General features: G+C 35.4%; 1 long non-coding RNA gene across 1 annotated transcript in view; it reads left to right on the top strand.

The window, feature by feature from the left end:
* The first annotated feature begins 4,177 nt into the window (after positions 1 to 4,177).
* Positions 4,178 to 7,033, top strand: part of LOC310901397 — a 32,516-nt gene continuing 29,660 nt past the window's right edge. The window contains exons 1-2 of the long non-coding RNA XR_014585763.1: positions 4,178 to 5,302; positions 5,614 to 5,741. This is a non-coding gene — a long non-coding RNA (uncharacterized lncRNA). The remainder of the gene's footprint in view (positions 5,303 to 5,613; positions 5,742 to 7,033) is intronic.

The following is a 7,033-nucleotide window of genomic DNA, read 5'->3' as shown; positions in this document are numbered from 1 at the left end:
CATGAGCATCTATCTATTTATATGCATACATATGATATTCATATATTGCGTTGGAAGGGCATTAAGTTTGAAAGTCAGAAAGCCTGAAGTCAAAAGCTGTCTGATACAGTCTTTAATTTTGTGATTGCATGGATCTTAGGACTTATTCATAGCGTAGAAGGGATGAATCCTGCTACTTGCACAATTCTTCAATATTTTGTTTTATTGAATTATTAAAAATATGGCCTCGGGTCTTATTGATTACAGGCTCCTATTAGTCTTCCAGCTGCTGCAGCAATTCAGAAAGAAGTCATAATAAAAACATTCTCCTGGCTATATATCACCAAACCATGATCTGTACCATAAAAAAATAATGTGAGATGGTGAAATTGAAAACTAGATTGCAAATATAGTCAAAATAGAACCATATAGAAACTAAGGTACTAGATTATTCTAAGTTTATTCAGCTGAAAGATACTTTTAACACAGGCAAACTGCTATACTCTTACCAGATTTTCTTCCCAGACATGGAGGAAGCCTTTTTGGTAAAGCTTTAAAAAGAAATCAGCCTGTCTCTCATTTCCTATGTGTAGAAAGCTTCAACCCAAATAGATAATATCAGACAAAGTTCTAAGTGACTGAAAACAACAATTTTAATTGGAAAGTATACAAAACTCTTACTAGAATGGTATTGCCTTTTACTACAATTAAGACATGACTGTGTGAGAGAGAATAGAACCTAGATTTTAGCATTTTGGTTTAGCAGGATAATATTGCTGGAGTGTGTCATTTACAGAAGTCACCCCAGACAACTATTGGTGTGATATTTTTGCCCTACCAGAGCATTTCATGGGTGCTAAAGAAAAATCATTCCAGAATATTATTGAAAATTCTAGTATTTTGTGACCTTTCAAGACCTGAGTCACATTTTAAATCTATTGTGAGGAATTACTCCTAATTTTATAACACTTAAAAATCTAGCAGTCTATAAAGCATTAGATTTTGGTTCTGAACTTTTAAAGTTTTCAGAAATTTCAGGTGGATCCAGATTTTGAATTTCCAGCATTCAACCACTGTAACAGTACACACGTATGGGTGTCTTCAGCAAGTATATTAAAATAACATCAAATTTTTGAAATCAAGCACTCAGAGACTATCAAATGTGAAAATTTAGGTTGTCCATTTGATCTTATTTCATTTTCCTGTAAACTGTGATTCATTTTAAAAAATTATTGTCACATAATAATGAATCAGTAATATAGTAACCCAAGCACTAATAAAAGTGAAACAAACACAGTTAAGGTACAGGAGGTGCAGAATTTCAGCCATTATCCACTTTCCTAGTGTAGCCAGGTCTTTATTTGAAAAAAAAGCACTTAGAACAAGTTCTCAGTGAATGGTAGTTTGTATTTATGAAAGAGGAGCGTACTAATTCACCTCTGTTGCTGAGTGAAGGTTTCTTCTGTTCAGATACAGGTTATCAGTTCAGAAAGCCTTTCCATTCCAGTTCTCTACAGAGGGTACTGTAGAAGTGCAAGACTCTCTCTTAGTCAGTGGCAACAAAGAAATTCCCCATGGTTCTTCTGCCCTCCTGTTTTTGAGTTTCTGCATGTAACAAGCTCCAGACTGACACTGGTTAGTGTCTTAAAAGGGACAATGTGAGTACCTGAACTTCAGCTGCAAACAAATGCATACAAGGATCCATGTTACAGAATGTCCTCTGAAGATACAGTAATGGGTTGATGAGACTGAACATCCCCAACAAAACAGCTGTTCCTTAGTATGATAAAAGTTTACTAGACAGACATGTTATCAAAGCAAATTTTCTCTAAGAAGGTGAAAAACGAAAAGTAGCTGAGCTTAGCCTTTACAGTGGTTATTACAGAAATTAATAGCTTTTGATCAAGGTGGCCATATGCAGTTAAGTCAATTGCTTTGATTTACATAATATTTATCTTTGGTATTTTGGGAGATGGTGTTGATTATGTCCCTTATTTTGGATAACCATTGTGCAGAACTTGAGAATGACAGTATAAAGAAATGTATGTCTCTTTTCAGTTCTAGGACTGGTGGAGTGCTGGTAAATACAGATGGCTCCTTTCACCATCCCTCTACAACACTTGACCATAATAATCTACTTTGTCAAACGGAAATAGCCAGAGCACAGAAACATAATGCTCTGTTTTGCTATGTCATCTCTGTCTCTTGGAGTTGTTGATAAAATTTGTGTCTGGATAAAGAAAATGTTTTGCTTCTTAGAGTGCTGCAGGAATGTTGAAATATCATCACAAAATGTAAGTGTCTGGAGACCTAATTGCATCCTCACCATATTTGTTGGAAGCCATTTTGCAGAATTTTATAGAGCTTTCTCCTTACACAGGTTTTCACAAATAAAGTAAATTATTCTTATTAATTTTTAATCTGATTTTGCTGTCTTGCCACTGTCTACAGTGTCCATATACCTTCTTTAACAACAAAACCAACAAAAAATACTAAGATATTGGAGCACTCTGTATTATGTTACTTTACAGTATTTTCAAATATAGGTTGCCATACATTATTTGCCAGATGTTCATATCATGGTGTCTCCAAGAGCATATGAGGGTATTCTTGATTCTTGATTGTTGTCATTTATATATATATATACACACATATATACATACATAAGTATACACACACACACTTTTTTTTTTTTTTTTTTTTTTTTTTTTTTTTTTAGGAAAAGATTTAGGTTTCATATTCTGGCCCAAAAAGCTGGATCCATGCTGCTTCTGCTTTATGGCATACTGGATAGCTTTATGGATAGCTTTATGGATAGCTGCCAGAGCTTGTGAAAGCTACTTTTCATTACCTTCTTTCCAGGCACATAAAAGCCACTGCCAACTTCGGCAAAATAGTTTTCTCAAAGCCACCAAGACTGAATCTGCAGCCTTCAATGCAAGAGTACCACCCCAGCAAATTAGAACAACTGCTTACAGGGGGCAATAAAGGATAAAAGATTCCAAACAGTGTATGAGAATTTGAACATGCTGTTTCCACACTTAACATTGCTTTCTGAAAAACTGTACAAAACTTCTTAATATTGGAAATGCAAAAAAATATTTTTCTGTGTCCAGCTTTACATGCTGAATATGCAGCCTTCTATTTATTCTTTTTTATCTAATATCATGCAGATCTTTTAACTGTGATCACAGAAAGAAATTGGAAGCATACTCTAAGTTGTAAGAGAGACTGTTTCTTAGGATAGTTATTCCTTTTGTTATATGTGCAACTGTATTACAACTAAGGACATAATCTAATTTACCAAACCATACATTGAACCACTTTCTAGGCAGTTTCCATTCCCTCTTGGTACAGCCACACCTCCATTCACCCATAACTTTTTAACTATTTTGTCACCTTTTTGTACTGAACAGTCATCTTTTTTGTTAAGGGGTGACTTTCTTTATCATGAAATAAATTATTTGGTCAATTTTTCTGCAATAAGGATGACTGGAAAAACGGCTTTATTTTCAGTTTGGAATATGCAGTTTCTGTGGGGCAGGAATGGTTCATTCATAGGTAGCTATTGTGACAGAACATTATTTCCTGTTAGCATCTGTCATGTGCATCCTTATGTCAGTCTAAAAGTAATTTTAGATGGCTACTGATAGTGATGGCTATAGTGTAAAAAGCCAAGAAGTATAGGGTGTCTGAAATTAGCTGTCATCACGTAGATATCCCTTGGAGGTTTTTCTAGGAGAATCTTTTTTTATTTAAACAGATTATGAGATTTTGAAAATCACCTGCTGCAAATGTGTAGTAGATTTTTCATGTCTGTTCTTAATAAAATTGTAATGTACCCAGTTAATAAAAAACATATTCATAACACATATTCTCTCTTACTGTCTCTCTCCCACACCCTACCCTAAGAGAGGGAAGAGGAAGAAGGTATAGCAAATAGGTCGATGGAGAGTTAAGTCTTTGAATTTTTCACCTGTCTCCCTGAAAGAGTACACAGCTGCCTTATTTTTTGTTTGAGGATTATACTGAAAAATCAGGTCTTTTTTGGTTAAATTGTCATTTAATGTGTTAGAAAGCCACAAAGCAAGGTCACTCTGATTATTTTCCCAATCTCATTTTAACACAGTTCCTCTCTTTAAAACATTTAAAAATGCTTTTCATGTCAAAATCATCAAATGTAACCCACATACAGGGTGAAATGCTGCTTGTGAAAGTCAGTAAAGTTCACCCAAAGGATTTAACTTAGATGCCTCTTAATGGATGTGCTAAATCATGAAAGAAGACAAAGGTTTTAATCTCTTTCTGACTTGATGTTTTCCTGTTTGTTGTGAGTGTACTGAGGGTAGTTAATGTTTTTGCAATTATACCTAACAGTTGGAGGTGTACTTGACTGAAATGACCCAAATCTTATATAAGTAATTCTGATAGTTATCCTGCACTTTTAAAATAAGGCCTGAACTATAATTATTTGTGGGAGGGATATTGCAAGAAATGTTCTGTGTTAGAATAACGCAGATTCTTAGTGTGGCTGTAATGTCCAAGCTGAGCACTGTGTCTTTAAGATACTAGTGTAGGTGTGCCTATTAATATGCATGAAGGAGATAAATGCTTAAGAGAAGACAGACACAGTAAGTATACCTTTTGCACTAATCAAGCATTTGCTTTCAGCAAGTTCTTCACCTAGCAGTCTTTCAACAGTGTAGTAAAAGTGTTATTTAGGTCCCTCTATAGCTTTGAGGGTGCCCCTGACTCTGTGAAGCCTTCAAAAGGATTAGTTGATATGCTGCATCTATAAAAACAATTTCAGTAGCTCAAAGTAAGTCTTGGTGCCAATAATGTTAATGAAACTGCAAAGGGACTGCAAATTTAGAAGTCCTATAAAGTCCAGTGCTGGTCCAGCGATGCAGAAGCTCCTTAACAAGACATTAAATCAGGCTCTTTAATCTCTCTAATTGGTGCTTTTGAGTACAGAAGAATACATGAACCCTGCTGTGTTCTAAAAGCAGTAGGATGTCTTCACTAGCTGGTAAGACCTAGTGAATGCCTAGACTTCTCAGACTACCAGCCTCCTCTACTAAATAATGATGCAGTGACGTTACCTTTCACTGCTGCTTGTCAGTGCTGGTTTGCTATTAAACAGCGCTTGGCTACACCTGTCCTGGATCAGCTCTGCCTTCCATGGCTGTAAGGTCCCACTCCTAGGCACTGCTAAATATCCCATCTATGAAATGAGGGATGAAAGCCAGGACTCATCAGAAAATGAGGGCTTCACTACCAGGATTCCTCTCAAGAACCATCAAGCATCTCCTCACAGAGTCAGGTGGGGACTTTTACAAACTGACGGCTGGTTACTTAAACTCAGATACTACAACTTAGAAAGCCTAGAGGTTAACTTCAAGATCTTTAAACTTAGAGTGATGACTATATCACAAAATGTACAGCTCTGATGTGTCCTATTTCTTTCAAAACCATAAAAGACTGGCTCCTTGGCTACACTAAATCTGTATGGTTTCCCTAAAATGCATGAGGCGTTTTGGCAGCCAAGTTGCTATTCATTTAGCATTATTTTTAAATAAAATCTGTACAGCTCCTGCTTTCTAACTACAACTTTTATCCCAATCTCACTTTCAGCTGCTATATGCATTCTCTTCAGAGTGTGACTTCTGTAGTGATAATGTATGTGTACATTCAGAAAACTCAGGGATATTACCATCTCCCATCTCTTTCGCCTTCTGTGGAAAAGGGAGCAAGATAAACACGTGAGTGAGTTCCAACCTTATCTTGTCTGTGATTACTCCTGCTTTAATTTCTAAGCATTTTTTTGTTGCCTTAACAGGAATTTTTTGTTGATGTTATTTTTAGTTGTGTTAGTAACTCAAAGAAGAAAAGTCGGTTATATTTTAAAAATCTCCCCCCCCCCCCCCCCCCCCCCCCCCATTTTTTTAAAGTAGTTTATCTTGGTTAAGGTAAATTGTGAATGAAAGGGAGAGAGATATCAAACAAAATCTTACCAAAACAATTTTAAAATGTCTGGATGTCTTCTCGGGTGTTTGTTCAGAATTTCTCAAAAAACTTCTAATGACTGCAGCAACTGACTTTTACTAGAGTTAGCATGAAAACAAAGTAAGGTAAGTGGGAAGCCAGTAAGATTTCTGTACTTCAGTGGGTTTGGATGAGGATTTACCTTGTTCTGTTGCTCATTCGTTGTCAGCAGGTTCACATTGCAATAGCCTGTAGGCTGAAGCTGTTTTACAAAGTTAACAGATACAGGGGTGTCTGAGTGCCTTCTGTGAAGACTAATTATACTTCTGGAAACATTCATTTTAAGGGGTCTTTTCTATATTTCTGCATTTCATGAGAATACTTCACAGAAGTAAAGCAAGATGCATAAAGAGGAGGCTTCACACTCCTGAAGTATTCTCATGAAATATTGTATATAGTTTTTCTCTCTGTGTATGTGTATACTTTATAGATATTTCTATACAGGTATAGAAGAGTCACATTCTGACACAGAGCTCAGGTTAAAATAATTATCACGTGAGGAATTTCACAAACGTTAAGGAAAACCACCTGTGTATGTTCATATATAAAAACCCTTCACAAAATATTTATTTTAAAAGTGATTTTTTTATTATGTATTGTCAACAGTTAGATCATATGTTACTGTTTAATACAAGCTAGAATAGTATAAGGAGAGCAAATACTAATGCATAAACCATTTAAGGAAAAGAAGAGCTAAATCTGCCTAAGTTTGTACAGAATTAAATATGAAAATTGAGAACTGCTTCAGTAAAAATGACTAAGGATTAGTTACTGAAACAATTACAAACCTTCATTGTGCAGTGATCCCAAACCCTGTTCCAATTCTGCCTATGATGTTTGTTTTTATCCTATTTGCTTTAAAATTTACATACTTTTTTTTTTTTCCCCAGTCATCCAATATAATGCCATAGCAACTCTAGGAATATAGGAAAACAGTACTATTTGCCAAAAAGCAGAGTCTGTTTCAAACTAAGTAGTGCATGATATTACAAAAAAAAAATCTTGTAGT

This window comes from Anser anser (assembly GCF_964211835.1).
Source record: "Anser anser genome assembly, chromosome: 6".
In the NCBI taxonomy this organism is placed as follows: domain Eukaryota; kingdom Metazoa; phylum Chordata; class Aves; order Anseriformes; family Anatidae; genus Anser; species Anser anser.
The sequence above is the reverse complement of the archived record's forward strand: the minus strand, read 5'-3'. Positions and strand labels throughout refer to the sequence as shown.